The 19,478-nt window shown below is 37.0% G+C and overlaps 1 long non-coding RNA gene across 1 annotated transcript in view; it reads right to left on the reverse strand.

Moving 5' to 3' along the window:
* LOC117796738 overlaps positions 1-19,478 on the reverse strand; it is a 455,682-nt gene that overhangs the window by 341,852 nt on the left and 94,352 nt on the right. The gene's annotated exons all lie outside the window — the stretch shown is intronic.

Genomic DNA, 19,478 nt, shown 5'->3' on the forward strand with positions numbered 1-19,478 from the left:
TCTAGAATGGAAGAAAGAAACTAAGCTGCAAGAGGAATATGAATATACGCAGTGTTGAAAGGAAGAATGTAGATATCAAAAGCAAATCTCACACAAAATTAAAATTAAATCTTAAAGGCAATAAAACTTAATTGATTGCCATCTAAGCACTTAGCATTGCACTGAGCACTCTGAATACAAAATAGGAAAGCAAACAAAGTTTGTGTAGTTAGATAGTTCTGGATTTAAATTCCACCCTATTAAAATCTAGCTAACAACCTCAGACACACTGCTTAACAACTGACTACTCAGACAGATTCTTCATCTGTAAAATTGAAACAGCAATACCACCTCCAAAGCTTGTCACTAGAACAAAGCCAAATAATATACAAATAAAACAAAGGAGTATGTGACACACAGCAAATGCTGAATCAAAATTGGCTAGTATCAAAATTCTGATAGACTGGCATATTTAAAGTGAGGTATCATGTTTTAAAATGACAAAGGTATCTACCGTATGTAAATATTTGATTCACAAAGTTATCAAAGGAAATGAATAGAAATCACTTCATTGCTCTCCACTTCATTGATCTTGCTCAACACTATACAGATAAAGTATTAGAGGCAGAACCCAATTCCTAATTGAGCTTCTATAAATCTCTACTTTTACAAAGATTCTACATAAAGAAATAGCCATATCCTTGAATAAATCATGAAATTAAAATAATTCACAAGAAAGCACAGGTCAGGATTTAATAAATTCCTTCCCTTTAGGATAGGTACTGCACATTATCAACAATATCCCCAAAGACATCCATCTCCTAAAACTCTTAAGTATGGTCTATGACTGACCTTACCACAAAAGAGGCCAAACGAAATGCAAGGATCTTTTAGAAGCTAGAAACTAAACAGGTAAAAGTGGCACCCCCTGTCTAACAAGGATTCTTTCATCAGTTCCTCTTGCCTAGTTCAACATCAAAGAGCTTAGGGATTGAGATCATGAAATGCTACCATGACCCAGACTCCTGTTTAAAGCACTCTCTCTACCCTTCCACAGTAGCAAATAAAGGAATCACAAGCAAGTTATTTTTTAAACAACACATGTCCCTAACAGTTAGAGCTATGCAAGTGTACTTTGCACCTGGAGGGAGTGATGGCTGTTTAAGTGCTTTTACCAGAGTATGCTCGGCTCTCTTCCCTACAGAAACTCTAAGTGAAAAATACATAACTCAGAATTTCACAGACAGCATCAGAGGGCATCTAACAATGCAGGCCATTTCCTATTTATTGAGTAATATTTCCAAAAAGGTAACCAGCTGGTCTCTAGTCCCAGAGAAGTTGAAGCAAATGGCTTTTAACTGAGCAAAAGGCTGAAGCTGAGGATAAAAAAAGTTCTGTTAGAAAACTAAATATATAAATGAATGGCTCTAGAACTTTAGGAAATATTCCCTACATATTTATTAAATAGTAGGAAGAAGTTTAAAAGGCAAAGGTAACTTAAATATAACTAAGAACTTTTATGGGCTACATTATTTTATGTTATCCTCATAATTATTCTATGTAGTTTTTATCCTCGTCTTTTTTACAGAAAGGGAAAACTGAGGACAAAGGGATTGACTGGTTTTCCAAACCCTATGTGGATAAAATATTAGAGGCAAAACAAGAGTTCTTATTTTTATAAATTTTTGCTTTTGCAAAGATTCTACATAAAGAAATAGCCCTATTCTTCATTAAATCATGAGAATAGAGGAATTCACAAACCAAATCCTAGATAGTCAGTTGTCCTTTTTGTAGCATTTTTAACAAGCTGGGAAAATTATTCACATGAGAATATATGAGGCATAAGACCTACTTTGACTCCCCAAGCCCTTAATCACAAGTGAGAAGATCTCAAGAGAAAGTCAGGTTTGTTCTCTATAATTAAGAATCCGTTTCTTGGTTTGCCTCTCTCTTTTTCCCTTTGCTTGTTTATTTTGTTTCTTAAATTCCACATACAAGTGAAATCCTATGGTATTTGTCTTTCTGACTCATTTCTCTTAGCATAATACTCTCTAGCTCCATCCATGTCATTCTGAATGGCAAGATTCCATTCTTTTTGATGGCTGAGTAATATTTCTGCACAGGTGTGTGTGTGTGTGTGTGTGTGTGTGTGTGTGTGTGTGTGTGTACCATCTCTTCTTTATCAATTCATTAGTCAATGGGCACTTGGTCTTTTTCCATAATTTGGCTATTGTGTAGATAATGCTGCAATAAACATCAGGGTACATGTATCTTTTCCAATTAGTATTTTTTGGTAAATACCTAGTAGTGCTGGACCGTAGGGTAGTTCTATTTTTAACTTTTTGACAAATCTCCATACTTTTTTCCAGAGAAACAGACAATTATAGAGAAAAATGTTAGTTACCAGAGGAAAAGGGGTAGGGAGATGGGTTATTCAGGTGATGAGGATTAAGGCATGCACTTATGATGACCAAGGGGTGTTGTATGGAAGTGTTGAATTGCTATATTGTACACCTGAAACTAATATGACATTGTATGATAACTAACTGGAATTTAAATAAAGACTTAAAAAAATTCAGCGTTTTGGGGCTCTGGTTTCAACTTAGCACTAATCTTGGTTAAGGGACTATGTTTAAACTTCTTGAATGAACTAATTGATTTGTAAGAGAGACAGTTAATTTAGATAAGGAAGCAGTGGGTTATAGCATTTTTGTCTTGAGAGCCTTTATCCAAACAAACTCAGAGTCCCAGGACCAAAGAATTCCATGCCAGTTATTACTAATGGAGCCTAAGAAAAGTAACTTCAAGCCCATAAGTCTGTTTCCTCCTTAAGAAAATAAAGATGAGAGTAAAAACATACCTTTTAGTACTGCTATGGGGAGGAAATAAGAAAATTTATAGATTTTTTTAAGGAGAGTATTTCCTATATAGTGTGCATTCAGTAAATGCTGGCTAATATTAGATAGAATCTATACTCTTTCGATTCTGATATTTTTGCCTGCTAACTTTGGTGTTTGCCCTCATTAGGGTTGAGGATTCCAGGAGAAATAAAAGCCAGTAACTCTGAAGTTGGGGTTGTGTCTCTCTCTTCATTAAACATTCGGTTTTCAGTAGATGTCTTCGAAGGCATGCTCTCAGGGAAAAGAAAGAAATGGCAAGGTGAAGAGTAAAAAGATTAGTAAAAGATGTAAAAGAAATAGTTTTACCAGTATATAAAGTGCTGGTGTTGTCTTGCAAGGAGGATTGGAGGAACGCTACCCGTGAAGGTGTTACTCAAGAATTAACACAACCAGAGAAAAAGATTGACAGCTCTCTTAGGTGAACTCAGAATGACCTAGCTCTGTGGAAGAGAATTTAAAATATGCAGTAAATGCTTCTGAATGTGGAAAAACAGCTCAAAAATGAGAGGTAGGCTATCAAAAACACCATGGATAATACTTGGTCATCAGACACTCATTTAAAAAGGATGAAAGAAGGGACTTTTCTTATGTCCCTTCTCTGGGTAAGGCTCCACACGCTCCCAGATCCTGGGCATTTCCTTCTTAACTTTTCCCCTAATTGTAGTTATTTAATAAAGATTAGCTTTCCCCAGAATAATGTAAACTCCGTTAGGTTAAGGATCATACCTCCTTTCATTGCTATTAGCCTGAATTAATGGCATTTTCATTAATTAAGCACTTGCCTTAGAAGTGTCCCATGTTTTAAAAAGAATATGAATTCTCCATTATCTGCCTTATGAAGAGACATCCCTCACAGAATTGACAAAAGCCCATAATAAATACCTATTCCAATAGCCGTTTTTAGCTTAGATAAATGCCAAGAAGTTCCCTTTTGTCCCTTTGAAATCAAATTTTCCCTAACTCGGAGACACTCACTCTCTGATTTCTATACCATAGTTCAGTTTTGTCTGATATTTGACTTCACATAATAAAATCATATAAAATGCACTCAGGGTCATCAGATCACACTTTGAGAACTGCTGGAATAGATGTGTGATTATCTTTATAAGACATCGCCAAAGGGTTACCAATATTCGTGTACATTTTTCATTTCCGCTTAACACTTATCACTGTTAACAAGTTTTTCACATTCTTGCCCAAATTTATTATTGTCAGTGTTTTTTATTTTACCTCATCTAGTAAATATAGAATGACATTTCATTGTGTTTTTAATTATTATTTCTCTAATGACTAATGATGTGGAACACATTTTTATGAGCTCCATGGCTATTTGTACAGCTTTGTTTATAAAATGTTTATTGAAGTTTTTTGTCTGTTTCTAAAATTGGGTTGTGTTTTTTATTATTGAGATTTTAAATCTCAATGGGATTTTTAAAGCATGAGATTTTAAAAATATGTTTTGGATATAATCTTGTATAGATTGTGTATTGAAAACATTTTCTCCCAACCTGTGATTCACCTATTAATGCTGACTTTTGATAGGCAGAAAATTTTAATTTTGATAAAACAAATGTATCATTTTTTCCTCTTATGATGGTGCTTTTCATTTCCTGACTACAAAAGCTTTGCCTTTATGAAGGTTGTGATAAAGACGATTTCCTGTCTTCTAGAAGCTATATGGCTTTAACTTTTACATTGAGATCTATATCCCATTTAAAATTAACGCCTGTATACAAGGTGAGGTAGGTAGGGGTTGAGGTTTTTCTACACCAGGAAACTGAAACATTCATTTGACTCACTTTCTTGTGCTATTCACTTTATCACAGTGGTCTGAAACCAACCTGCAATATCTCTAAAGTATATGTGCAGTTCACAATTAATTGGGTATTCTATTTTTATTATCTTGGACTTGAAAAATCATCTAACTTTTTCATACACACCAATGCCTGGCTTTCTCAAAAAGTCCCATCCCCAAAACATTTCTCAATAGGAGAGACTTTGAAACTTCACATCCTCCCCAATTTTTCAGAGAAGAAAACTGAGGTAAGATTAATGACTACTCTTGAATCTCAAGGAATGACACCCATTATCACGGCTTCCATAACCACTTCCGCCACCACCGTTATAATGGCACTTCGCATCAATCCTAGAAGTTATCTCCACTATTATGGACCCTGGACTCTATGGATGACAGCACTTCTTTAAATATTAATAGTTTTTATTTCAGGTAAATATAGTTATTATTTTCATAGCCTATTTTAGTTCAGATGAGGTCTAATGCTATTAGGTCACTTGCCATGTAGAGACACTACATAAACCACTTTTAGATATTGAAAGCTCTTCTACCCCAGTAATCATTCAGTTTAGGCCCTTTGTTTCCTACAGAAAGTCTTTCTAATCTCTTCCTGGGACTAATTACAAATGATCCCACCACTTGAAAGCTTGCCTCACAAACTTATTTACAGCCTATTATAAATAAGACGCTTCTCCGCATCTGTATTTGTTTCCTAGGGTGCCATAGCAAATTACCACAGATTTGGTGACTCCGAACAACAGAAATGTATTCTCTCACAGTTCTGGAGGCCAAAATCCAAATCAAAGTGTCAGGAGGGTCACTCTGAAGCTCTGTGAGGGGACCCTTTCTTGCCTCTTCCTGCTTCTGGTGGTTCTCTGTGTCTGTCTTCTCATGGCCTTTTTCTCTGTATATTTCTCCTCTTCTTATGAATCTTGGATTTAGGACCCACTCAATTAATGCAACAAGGTCTCATCACAAGATCTTTCACTTAATTAAATCTGTAAAGACCCTTGTTCCTAATGAGGTCACATTCACAGATACCAGAGGTTAGAATTTGAGTGTATCTTTTGGGGACCACAACTCAACCCAAGACACCATTGATGAACCAAATACATGTGTGCATAGGCCTAACAACTACAAATATCTCTGTATCAAGTCACTTCATAACTGAGGAATGAGTTGTAATTAACTGATTCTTTGACTGGAATGGAAAATCAAGGATGATTAAAGGGAAAAAAAAATTGAAAATTTCCCTCCTTCAGCAAAATTTACTTTTCCAGTATTTTCTGGGCCATATGTAAGTAGTCAAGTAATATAAATTTCAAGAAAAATGAGATTAATTTTGGATACAGTTAAAATATATTTTCAGTAATGAATAACGCATACATAGCCTTTCTTCCAGTAGATAGGTTAATCAGAAAATGAAGTCTTAAATAAACATGATAGTCTCAGGTTTTAAAAGCTTTTCTGGTTCAGCCCAAAAAAGAAAACAAATTCTACCAAAAGGAATACTTAAATACTATTTTATTTTTACTTATGTAATAAATGTTACTGAAATTGTATACTTATTTTTCATATATTACGATGGATTTTGGTGTTTTATGTTCCAAGAAGTCCCAATTTAAATAACAGTCAACTATGATTCATCAACCAATTGCATATTAAGTTTTGAGGTATTTGTACTTCACTGCAATTAGAGAAACATATTCAGGTCTTACTGAATTAGCTCATGTTCTTTTAAAATTAGATGTAAAAGACCTCTCTTATCAAGCTACTTAGTTAATAATCCTAAATGGGTGCAAAACCCCGGTGGTTTCTTCTATCACGGAGTCTTGGCCAGGTCTACAATAGGTCTTATTATCTTACTGAAACTTACTTTAAATTTAATTGAAACAAAATGTAGACCTTTCCCCTAGTCAGAGCATATAGGCGACTTTTGCATTTTCCACACATTTAATTGATATTCTTGTCTTTCCAGAGCTTTCTATTAAATGACCAAACAAAACCTGTTCCTCTGATGTACAAAAAATGCCTTTGGTCCCAGCTTTGATAATCTCAGGATTCATCCCCCACCACCCCAATTCCAGCTTCAGCTCATAAATTTCTCCTCTGCCTGGAGAGTACAGCCACATATTTTTAGCCTTTCCGGATCCCAGTGATTATTTTAGGACCAATTCACCCTCAGCTCTTCTGTAAAGTCTTTCTATCTTGACCCCTACTCTCGTTAATGAGTTTCCGTTCTCCTCAACTTCTATAGTGCTCACTGATGTTTTCTGACCGAAACAAACACACAAGACAAGCACAGTGACCATCAGCTATATTCAAGGAAGTCTGTACTACAAGTATGAATGCAATGTTTTCAGAATTTTACTTTCATCCCCTCAGTGAAAGGCTAGAAGCATATCTTAAGTCTCTGTGTTTCCACATTGAACAACACTGAATAAAAATTGCTCAATAAATACTGGCTATTTAATCCAACATGAATAAGTGGTTGTTTGAACGTGTTCAAATGCAAATTAGAATATATATTCGAAAATCAAGAACAAGTGGAGTGGGGAGGGGGGATACTTTAAACACAATTAACTGCTGCTTCTGATAACAGTTGCTTTGCAAGTTGGGCAGAAACTCCAACTAATAATCACTATTGACTATTAACCCCAGATGGTTTGACTCCTTCTCTTGACCCAGAAATAGAATTTCTCCAACAAAAACAGAGATGTTGGGCAAAAGCATAGCAAAGATTATAATAAAAGGAGCTCAGATTTCATGAAAAGAGGACTGAACCCAGAGCTGTACTAGGTCCTCACTCTTCCTTTTTATCAATAAAGCGTGGGAATCCAAGAAGCAAATGGGCTGTTTTATTAATTACTATATCCCTGGACTTAAAACAGTGTGAGGCACAAACTCTTCCCTGACTCAGGAAGGTGAAGATACAGGAAAATAGGTAGCAGGGGTAGGAGATCATTATTTATCTACTGTACTGTATTTTTTTTTTTAGAAAATTCTTCTACTCTCTTCTGTATTTTTTAGAAAAATTAATTTATTCTGTTCTAGTTTTATCTAGTCTGTTCTAGTTACTGGATATGCAGAAATTAATAAAATAGAACGCTGCCATTACGGTGATCACAATTTGGTGGGGGTACCATCATCTTTAGGCAGGGTTACTGCAGTTCCTTCTTTCCTGGTCTCCTGGTTTCCTCTTTTGCTTCCCCTCTGGCCATTTTCCATAGAGAAAATAGAATGATGCTTTAAGAATCAGATCAGATAGAACCACTTCCCTTCTTTAACCAATGGACTTGCCACTGCCATTGTTTTAAATCTAAATTCTTTATCATGGCTTAGGAGGTCCCACATGATATGGTCCCTGAAGATTTCTCTGACTTCCTTTAGTATCTCTGCACAGAAACAATAAAAGCAGCTGTCATAGAGGATTTTGTATTCCAGATTAAAAAATAAAGAGTTGCCTGGTGGATTCTAGGATGGCTAGGTAGTTGCAAAAGGCTTCTGTAAAATAAACCATTTAAAATAAACATGTACATGAAAATATCTAGTGAAGAGATGTGAGCAAGCTTAACATCACTTGGATGGCCATAGTCCACAGTGTTTGTCACCCCTACAAATTTTCTGAGGAACACAAAGGGTAGGAGGAGGATTCTAGGTTCTTGCATGCATATTTATTACACCCTCTAATTTATTACCATGTTTACCACCAAAATTGCAGAGCAAATTATATTCTATATCAGGCCTTAAGGGGGTTTTCATCTTCCTGGCTTGACCAAACACCAAAACAAAGCACATTAGAGAGAGAAACTGCAGCTAGTCATTAATATTTAATGTGATGTAGACGTTGGTGTTCCTCAAAACACAGAGTGCTCACCCTTCCAATGAAAAATTAAATCCATTCTAGTCATTCAGCACTTGTAATCAGAAACCCTGCACAGAGAGCCCCCCCCCACCCCGCCCAATGAAACAATGATTAAACAAACATGGAAAGAAGTTTCTCCCTGGGAATTCCTGCTAGGATGATTGCTCCTACCTTTCATTCCTCCAGCAGGAAAAAAAAAAAAATCATCACAAAACAGACCTCTGCCTTATTCCACTTTCTGTTTCTACTTCAATGAAACTAGATCAGGGTGAATTAAGAAATAGTGATGTCCTAAAACAAATCCTCCTTGACAATGATTAAGCCAGTATATAGCAAGTATGTTTTTTTCAGAATAGTAATTGCCTAAGATACCCTAGAAGAAAACCAGTACTCTGTAGTCAAGAAAGTTTGCAAAAATACTGCAAAATACACTTTTAGAATTTTACACTGTAACTTTAAAAGACTCAAAAAAGTTCTACAGTAAACAATCCTATTTAACATAGCATGCTAAAGGTGGCTGAATATGGCTTTTTTTTTTTTTCGTGTTCTACTATTGGCAACTGAAGTATGGACTAGGCAACCAGGCTGAAGAATATGAGAAGGGGCATTATGGGATAACGGTCAAAAATTTTCATGCTAAATTCTTTATCATCTGCTCCCAAATGTAAAATACTGAGCTTGTAACTCATGCCAGATATTAACATCATGATGTATGTAAATATCTAAAATGCAGACGATTCTGCCCTCATGTCCATAACTGTCACACCAGAAAAGATTTAAAAAGTTTGATATTGCTTTGAAAAGTATGCATGTCCACAGTGAATGGAAAGGATGCCATATAGATCTATAAGGAAGGATCATTTACACCTTACCTGCCACATATTAGGGTCATACACATGGAACCGCAGGGCCTCTCTGAGGAAATGGACCGAAACACCTGAGTTACAGCAGAGGGTCACTGTTATTCAGTTACTCATAACTAACAGATTAAGATAAGGAGAAATGAGTTTAACTAATGTCCCACTTCCGGTTTACTTATGGAATAATGCTTGCTTGCTTAATAAATACAGCCATCTGAGGAGAATTTTAAAGCTTTAGTTTTCAAAAGCTAGAGCAGGGTAGTGACTGGACACCGTATTCTATGTACATACATAACGCATCTCTGACATCCTGAATCCCTATAATACAGATACCACTTGGATATGTGCCTCAAAAATAGGAAAGGCTATAAATGTTCATTTCTCAAATTTCAAGGGTCTAACTTTTTTTTTGTAAAATACAAAATTTCCTAGTACTTAGATTACTTCATAGATACCATTTCTTCATGGATGAAATCAATCCATATCAATGGATTACTACAAAGGTACTACACATAGGAAGTATAGATTCTCTAATTTTACAAATAAGCTAACAAGATTGTGAAAATCCAAGGGACCACATTAAGATTTTGACAAAAGTAGCCTTTAAAATGTGCAGCCTGAAGTAGCCTGAGGCAGCTAGTGTCTTAGAATAGAAAGCGCGGGTGGTGAACAGTAAGAATCCAGGGCTGCTATCCTCGTTTCCAAGAGGGCCCCTTTGAATTAAAATTTTTAATATTTTTCATACAAGGAAGATTACATAAGATTTTAGGTGCAATAAAAACAAAGGTTCTAATGCACAGATATGTTTTTGAACCACTGGTTCCAATTGTTTTGAGATGAAGAAAACGAAGCCAGGAGAAATGAAGATCTTTGCCCAAGGACATAAAAGTAGCTTACCGTATTATAAGGTCATTGGGCCATGGCATCTGTCATCCACTTGATCATTGTCTGTCCATGTCTATACCTTCATCATTCCATATGAACCTCTAGAGTATCTTCCCTACTGGCAGAACCAGAACTATAGCGGACATTGCTCTTGAATTCCAAGTCTATGAGTTTTTCCCCACTACTTCCTACCTAAGTTATTGAGAGATTTCTCAGAAGTGGCATAGAAAGCCCATCAGAGATTGGAGAAGAGACACTTTTGGGTTTTGGGTTGTTTTGTTTGTTTGTTTGTTTGTTTGTTTGTTTTTTACTGCTTCTGGACTAATGCCTTTATTCTCCAATCACAATTGCACTTTTAAAATAACTCCCTTCTATTTAAAAAGAAAAAAAAAAGGCACCAAAACACAAGTCAATGTGATCAGATATTTTAGAGAGTGGTTCTCTCTTCCTGGAATCCGGAGATAAGTGACGTGTTCCACATTAAACAAACAATCAGAACTACATCATTCATCTACCAGAGATTTAATATGCTCCAGATATCCCACCTTACTCCATCTCAGGAAAGCAGAGAGCTTTGAAGATTAAGATGGTATGAACTCAACAGGAAAGAAAGAGTGTTACTCTCAAAAGAACAATAGTACATTTCTCTCTTCTGAGTCATCAGAGTTCTGTAAACTTGACCTTCTTTTTCCTGTTGACACCCATTTATTTTACTCTGCTCAGGTTAGACATAATGCAGAGAGGGCATATGAAATTTAAAGGCTGTTACCTCTCAGCTCCAATATCCCTTCCTTATGGGGCAGGGGAAAGGTGCACACTTAAACTCCTGGGGGATATATGGTGGCAGAAACAGCAGATGACCTAGCTAGCATTAGTGTTTGTTCTGTGTTGACTGAACTCATCTGAGAAACATGAATAATGCAAAGAGAGACTGAGAAAAAAAGAAAGGGGGAATTCAGGGACAAGGATTAGATTGTTCATCTTCACCTTATAATTATCTTTCTGACTAATAATTTGGGAACAAGAAGAAGGAGGCAGAAAATAAAGGCACCTTATCCTTCACAGAGCCATTATGAGCAGAAATGTGGGTCTAAATTATACCCCCGAAAACATACTCTGTGAAATGAAGCCAAAAAATGTAAGTATACAGACAGTTATGTTGCTTTGTAACATACAAACTTCCGAATTTCCTATCTGCATAAACATGTGTTATCTTAAAAGTTATCAGAATCTAGGTTAACAGTGAATCAAGGGGTGCCTGCCTGGCTCAGTTCACAGAGCATGCAACTCTTGATCTCAGGGTTGTAAGCTCAAGCCCCATGTTGGGTGGAGAGATGACATATTTTTGTCCTTCCAAAGTAATGTAGTGTCAGCACTTCTTCAGGTGGGTGGTGACAATTGAAAACAGAAATATCACACGTGGTCCTCCCAAATAGTTTCCATTAGATCAAGCATGTGAAATACAATTTTTGAGGTAAAATATAGCTCAATATTTATAATCTCATATGGTTCAATGTATAGGGCAAATAGGCTTAAAAAAAAAGGAAAAGAACATGTCAGAAAACTCTTAAACTCATACAATTGTACAAAAGCACTATTGTAACCCAAGACTTGAAAATGTATCCTAATTAACATAAATCAAGTTGGAAAACTTACATTATCTACATTCAAGTATTTAAATGATCAGAAATAATATCAAAATCATGCAGGCTTCCATTATTAACTTTCAGGCATTGCTATAAATTTATAACATTTGCCCTGCTACTTTGAGATACAGCTTTGTTTCTGAAAAGGCATTCAGAACATCAATAGCTCCCAACATTATGTGGTATATTCAATTGGTGCTAAACACTACTGCAGACCACATCTCTTCTAGTAAGTTAAACTCACGTGTTCCCATAACATGTATTTAAAAAACACACAAAAGCATATTGAACATTATGAACTTTTGTTCTAGCCACTATGTATGATCTCAAACTATTATTCCTCAAGATTTCAACTTTTTTTTTTTGAGATTTTATTGATTTATTTGACAGAGAGAGTGAGCGAGCACACGAGCAGGGGGAGCAGCAGAGGGAGAGGGAGAAGCAGGCTCCCCGCTGAGCAAGTAGCCCGATGCGGGGCTAGATCCCAGGACTCTGGGACTGCCACCGGAGCGAAGACAGATGCCCAACTCACTGAGCCACCCAGGCGCCCATCAACTCTTGATTCCAGATCTAACTGTGACTTTGTGAAAATTATGAAAAGAAGTTTCTTTGGGGAAGATGAATTACAAAGGCATGCCTTCCTCCAGAGTCCAGGTGGACTATATTCTAGGGCTAGGACTCTTGGCTTGGGGGCCCAATTCACCCTTTCAGCTTGTGTAGGCACAAGCTGCACAGCTGTTGCATTGTTAGGCGGTCCTGGCCAGCTGTCTTAAATCTAAGTCTTATACAAAATTGTCTTCTACATTTTGGATCATAGACTTTTAGCATTGTTTCTGGTGTGACTTTAATCCTCTATCCTCCAACCTCAATTCCCTAGCGAGGGGATCAGGCATGTTGGACATCTTGAACTAAGATCATTCACATTTTTTAAAATATTTTTATTTATTTGAGAGACAGAGAGAGAGAGAGAGTGCACATGCATAGGAGAGAGCGGGAGAGATCACGAGCAGGAGGAGGGACAGATGGAGAAGCAGACTCCCCAATGAGAAAGGAGCCTGATGTGGGACTCGATTCCAGGACCCGAGATTATGACCTGAGCTGAAGGCAGACACTTAACCAACTGAGCCACCTAGGTGCCCAAGATCATTCACATTTCTAAATGATGTGCTGCAGTATCATTCTTGAAAACTCTCCTGGTCTTGTCTGAATATTGCATTCACAGCTGCCAATCTACCACTGCTGGATTTTCAACAATTTGGCCAAGCATCCGAAGAATACCAATTTTCCATATATTCTTGTGGGAGAGTTATGCTACGAGAATAATATACTTGATGATTAGATAATTCAAGAAAGAAGTCATTAAATCAGCATTTCCCCCCAAGTATATTTTACAAATCACTCAACCAAACAGAAGCTCTGCAAGGGTAACTCCATAGATGGGTGAATGCGAATTAACATACTAATATCTCTGGAAAGCCCTGAATTAAAGTCATGCGCTTATCATATTTCACCCAAAACTTCCAAAAAGCATGTGACAAGAGCACTCATTTTCCCTGCCATTTTAAGTACTGTGGCTTGAAGCCAATCAAAGAAAAGAAACCTAACACAGCATTAAGTTCATTGTCAGCCATCCCAAGAGTAATAAATCAGCACAAGTTATGTAAATGTCTCTCAGCTTAACTTTCTCCATTTTAATTACTGGCAAAACCAATAACCTATATAATGTTTATGATGTAGATCATACCCTTAATTCTTTGGTACTGGTTAGCTAGCAGTGGTGACCGCAGTAGCAATTAATGACCAAGCTGGAAAAGCAAAATCATGACTCAATGTGAAATACAACATGATAACAGGCCCTTTCTTCTTAAGAATTATAAGCAATATAGGCTGTTTTCTTTGAAAATTCTATTTAAGTGGCCAACATCTGTTTCCTTGTCTCTATTTCACCTTTGGCCTATGCTCAGAGGAGGACAAAATCTCAGAGAAGACTTGACCCTGGGAGCGTAGAGAGATTAGACTCAGAAGTCTTCTCTGTATTCCCTACTTCCCTAACCTCCCTGTTCTAGCAGTGTTCCTGTTCTATATTGTTGTTGGCACAAGAGATAATTATGGGTGGTTTGTGATATATAATGAACATTTCAAATAGCTAAGTATAAACTTAATAACATACCAGAAAAACTATAACTAGCAAAAAAAAACATGATTTTGTAGATATTCTAATTCAGATTTTTTTTCTTTAAAGATGGAAGAAAAAGCAAAATTAAGCAAAAAATAATAATGAATACTAGTAAAACACAGATATTCAAAAATCATAAAGACAGAATGCAAATGATTGAAACTTGGAACATACAGTCTTGTCATAACTCACAAAGCAAGTCATTAGTGTATCTGTTTCAAAGATAAACCAAATCTTAAACCAGGAAAAGAAAGTACCTGAGGCTTACCAGCACCTGGCTCAGTACTGGTAAATTTGGACTCAGGTTTTCAGACTCCAAAGTCTGTGTGTTTAACTTCACATTAGCCTCCTAACTTTGCAAATCTTCCCAACCACACTTTTTCTAAAACCTTAAAAGCCCCCAATCAGGCACTATCCTGGCATCTCCTTCCCATTCTCTTGCACCATCTCAAAGCCCATCATGTGCGCTGAGGTTCCACTTTGAGACTTCCCATAGCCCTCCTGGACTTCAACCATTTTATCTACATGTATAATCATCCACCTTTAGCCATGGAGTTTGCAAGGGCATTGGAGTCAAATTTAAAGGAAATAAGCTCAGTCTCTACTTGCATGGATTTTATAACCTTGTAAAGGAAACAGACGATTGCTTTTTTGTTTTGTTTTGTTTTGTTGACAACTGGCTTTTAAATCCCACAAACATCTGATGGCAAACTGAAATACCAGCTACAACACAGAGTTACATGGTTTTAAGAGAAAAGAGATGGGGAGGCGGGGAGATCACGGAAGTATTCACTGAAGAAGCCATGCTTAAGTTGAGACTGAATGAGGAGAAGCAGTTAATTACATGAATTGGCAAAAAGAGAAGAGTATTCAACAGGAGGAAAAGCATATGCAAAGAACCTATAATTAGAAGAAGCAAAGGAGTTTGAACAAAAGAATTAAGGCCTCTATTGCTGAAGCGTAGAGAGGGACTTATGATGTACTTTCGGGAGGAGAGCAGAGAGGATGGAAGGGAAGCTCATGTGGAGGCTCTTTTGTTTTGCAACATTATTTTCTACTCCGTATACATAAATCTTATTTCTAATGATCTGTTTCCTAACAAGATAAATTTAAATACTTATCAACTCCATGGAGACTACCACAATGCTAGGCACCAATAGCATTAAGAGTTGATATTAAAAATCAATTGCAAGGGGTGTCTGGGTGGCTCAGTTGGCTAGGCATCTGCTTTCAATTTAGGTCACGATCTTGGGGTCTTGGGATTGAGCCCCATGTTTGGTTCCCTGCTCAGAGGGGAGTCTGCTTTTCCCTCTTTCTCTCCCCCCCACCACGTACTCTCTCTTGCTCTCTGTCAAATAAATAAAATCTTTAAAAAATTTAAGAATCAATTGTAACACTACTACAAGATATAAATGGTTTGAGTCTAAATCAAAGAGTCTGTGTTAAAATTTTGAACAATATTATTACCAGGCAGTTTTCCAGAAAACATAGCCTTGGCTTTAAAACAAGAAGAGAGCCTGACAGTTATCACATCCACTAGCAGATATTCATCTTATGAATATGGTGATGTCACCACAGCACAGCATTTCTCCAGGTTACTGGATCATGTTTGGAAAAGAGGCATCTTGGTTTCACCTTGTCCACTGTTTCCATTTTCATTAATGTTCTAATAGAAAGATAGGTCCAGTCCAGACCATAACCCATTCCATCAACTTCATCCTCTGGTAGGAGTTAGAGAATAGACACAGCAACTTTTGGTACCTCCTTTTGTAAAATACACAAGCATCTCTAGTCAGCCTTGATTTTCAGTGCATTGCTATAAGTAACAGAAGAGTGTGGATCTTTATATGACTTGCCCAGGAAAACTGGAAGTCTTAAATTTGAGCACCTTGCATAATATTGTTTTCTAAACACACTATCCAGTTAGTTCCAGTCACTAATTTCTTGTAACAGGCTAATATTGCAGCAATCCCAATCATGCTTATATGTGGACTATAAAAAAGGGGGAAAAAAACTTATTTTAAGACCTATTAGTGATTTCATAGATAAAAATTACACGAGTTACAATACATAGCTAGTCATGTTTAATATCATTTAAATTCTATCTCTGTATTCTACTTTGAATTGAGTCTATAAAGTTACTGACTAAACATATTTTTAGCATCGCTGGAAAAAAATGGTTTAGCTCTAGAGATTCTTGAATACAGTTCTATGAGCATATTTATTTTCATGCCAACTGATTATTATATAATTCTTGTGTTAAGGTCCATATTCATTCTGAGTTCCTGAAGAGAAGACACTATAATTAAAATTTTCAAAAAATCTGAGAGAAAATACTTTTCATTGAAAACTCAAATAAACAACAATTGATAGTACCCATGGTCTAAGTAAAATCCACCACACACACACTGTTCTTTATACTTTCTGTACTACCAGTTTCTGTAAAATACAAGAAAACATAGTTCACACTAAAGTAAAGTTTAGCTTTTATTTAAATGATGAACATATGGACAAGAAAGGATCCTTCAGTGCCAATCCCAATGTGGAGGTTCCGGGAGGCAGGCCATTCCCTGCAAGCTCAACCTCTCACAACTCTTACGTGACTGGTCTCTCACACATTTTATTATTTTTTTTTAAATTTTTTTTTCTCGCACATTTTTAATTTGCTTGCTCACAAATCACATCTCTTTTCTAAGGAATAGTAGCATCTTCTCAAGTTTTGTTGCTTCGTATATAGCCAAACATTTTTCTTGATTTATGGGGGTTAAAAACAAAAAGAAAAAAAGGCAACGAACTGAATGCCAGGCCTATAAATAGCTTCAGTGCAAATTGATTTTAATGGAGAATACCAGTGCCTAACAGTCACTGAAAATCTCCCCCTTCTCCCCTCCCTCCATCCCTCCAACTGACATTAAGTCCTGCCCATCTATGGACAGGATTGGTATTGCAGAATCTTCCAAAATCCCTAGAGGGGAAGCTGTCTATTTAATCTTCTTTATGACAGTCAGGTATGCGATATAGCAGTTTCTTGTTGGGACTGTAACAAATTACTACAAACTTCAGGACTTAAAACAACACAAACGTATTCTCTTGCAATTCTGGAGGTTGAAGTCTGAAATCCATTTCACCGAGCTAACGTCAAGGTACGGCAGGCCATGCTCCCATGGAAGACTCTAGGGGAGAACCCGTTTCCTTGCTTTTTCCAGCTTCTAGAGCTGCCGTCCTAAGACTTCTTGGCTCAGGGCCCCTTCTTCAGTCTTCACAGACAGCAGTATAAGGTTTTTCCTCTGACTCTGCTTCCCTCTGCTTCTGTCCCATGGCCTTCTCTTCCACAGCATAATCTCTCATCTCAAGATCACAGCTACAAAATCTCTTTTGACATTTAAGGTAACATGTATGGGGGTGAGGACCTGGATATCCTTGGGGGGGTATTACCCAGCCTGTTGCCGGAAGGGACGTGGATGCTCTCCTTGTTCCTGTCCCCAGTCCTGTCTGCAGTGATTTAACATCTCTGCTTATTAGCCCACTGATACTAAAAGTGAACAGAAGGCATCCCTTTTGCTTCTCTAGCTGTCCACATGTCCTTTCTCCTTTCCCTGAGCCCAGACTGGGCTTTTTCTCCCTCTCACTGCCTCAGAGAGGCCAGCATTAAATGGGCAACCTTCTTATCCGAGTCTTCAGTGTCCTCAACAGGTGTAGACATTTTCCTTTGTTCATCGAGTCATAATCTCCATCCTGGGCTGTCTTCAAGTGCATCAAGCATATTTTCTTACAGAACCAGAAAGTATGGTAGACACTTTAGGGGTTGGGTATTTCACGTCTTTAACTTTAGTTAGGTTTCTCTTCAAAATATTTATCGACGTCTCAAAAACAAAACATCTGAGAGTTTCAGATAGACAAACAACCCCATTAAATACATCTTGCAGAAATCTGATGCCAAATGTCACTTGCATCTTTATGTAGCTAATCCTCAACTCCACCCTCAGTTTTCTCGTTCTGCATACCCCAATTGAATCCATTTGCCTTCCGAGGAATCAAGACCCTAGGCTGTTCTCTGGCAGCATGAATTAAACCAAGCAGGTTCTTTGTCATGACAGGGATCTCTTTCTTTGCTCCTATCCAAATCATGTTTCCTTCCAGTCGAAGATAAACTGAGAGGTACATGAAAATTTTCAGGAACTTATCTGAGCCAACATGGATTCAAACTGGCCAGCACCAAACCAACAGTGGCTAGAGTGCTCGCAGACCACAGGGAAGGGAAAGGCTTTCAGAGAGTAGTCACAGAAGCAAAGCAAGGAAATCATCTGGTTATCGGTTAAGCAACTGCTTTAATTGGGAAAGCCTCATTACCTATTTGTGACTGGTTGTTCTTAAACTTATTTTTCCCGGTAGAAGCGCATTGATAGGAGAAGACTTGGCTGAGGTTTCAGTTGGCTTATGTAGGCTACCAAGGCATGAAGACCACCTCAGGCTCATGGCCTCCTTTTTAAAATTACTTTAATACCTTCAAAAACATTTTCGATTCATAAACATCAGGAGTAAAGAAAACAAGGAAAGTAAATTGACTTTTGTTTTGTTTTGTTTGGTGTTTCTTGATTACTGTTGCTTGAGGAATTAATTTTCAGTGTTGTAGTTCATGACCTTTTCACTCCCACCCCCACAAAACAGATTACTTTGGCTGTGAAAGTGCTATCTATTACTGCATGGATTGTCTGGCTTGTGACTGACACAAGTTTTAGTTAAGAAGTTGTGATCACTTCAATGTTAGCGTACTGAAAAAACACATAAATAAAATATGTACAAAGGGATCTCATTCAAAATCCCATAAGGAGTTACATAAAGCAATGGAGGCACATCCACCCTGGTAACAGGAGTTCCATTCCAGTAGATGCCTTTTTAGAAAGTGATCAGACAGTTCAGGGGATGGAGTGTGTGCTACACCCACTAAAATTCCCCTGGATTGCATGAGAAGTTCATCACTCTTCAGACTAGTAAATGTATAGAGATGAGTCTTTGGGTTTGTTCTTTGCCTGCCACATAGTACGCCCTCAACAATTAATTAATTTAATTCCCTAGAATTAAATATAAGAATTGTAAAGCAAAACCAAAAAGGAAAAAAAAAAGCTGAATTAGTAGAACCACATATTAAAAAAATAGCAGTGAAGAAAAAAGTACAAAAGACAGAAGAATACACTTGAGATTATGATTGATCATCAAGGGCAATAAGAAAATTCAGGTGAAATAAAGCTTTATGATAGAAGCCAGTTACCAGAGGGAGAAGAGCCTAGAACAAAATTTATTGCTTGTTTTCACTCCAAATTGTTCAAAACAATAAATTAGGCTCTGTTTTTAAGAAATCCTCTGAATAATAT

Source organism: Ailuropoda melanoleuca, chromosome 16 (genome assembly GCF_002007445.2).
Source record: "Ailuropoda melanoleuca isolate Jingjing chromosome 16, ASM200744v2, whole genome shotgun sequence".
Lineage (NCBI taxonomy): Eukaryota > Metazoa > Chordata > Mammalia > Carnivora > Ursidae > Ailuropoda > Ailuropoda melanoleuca.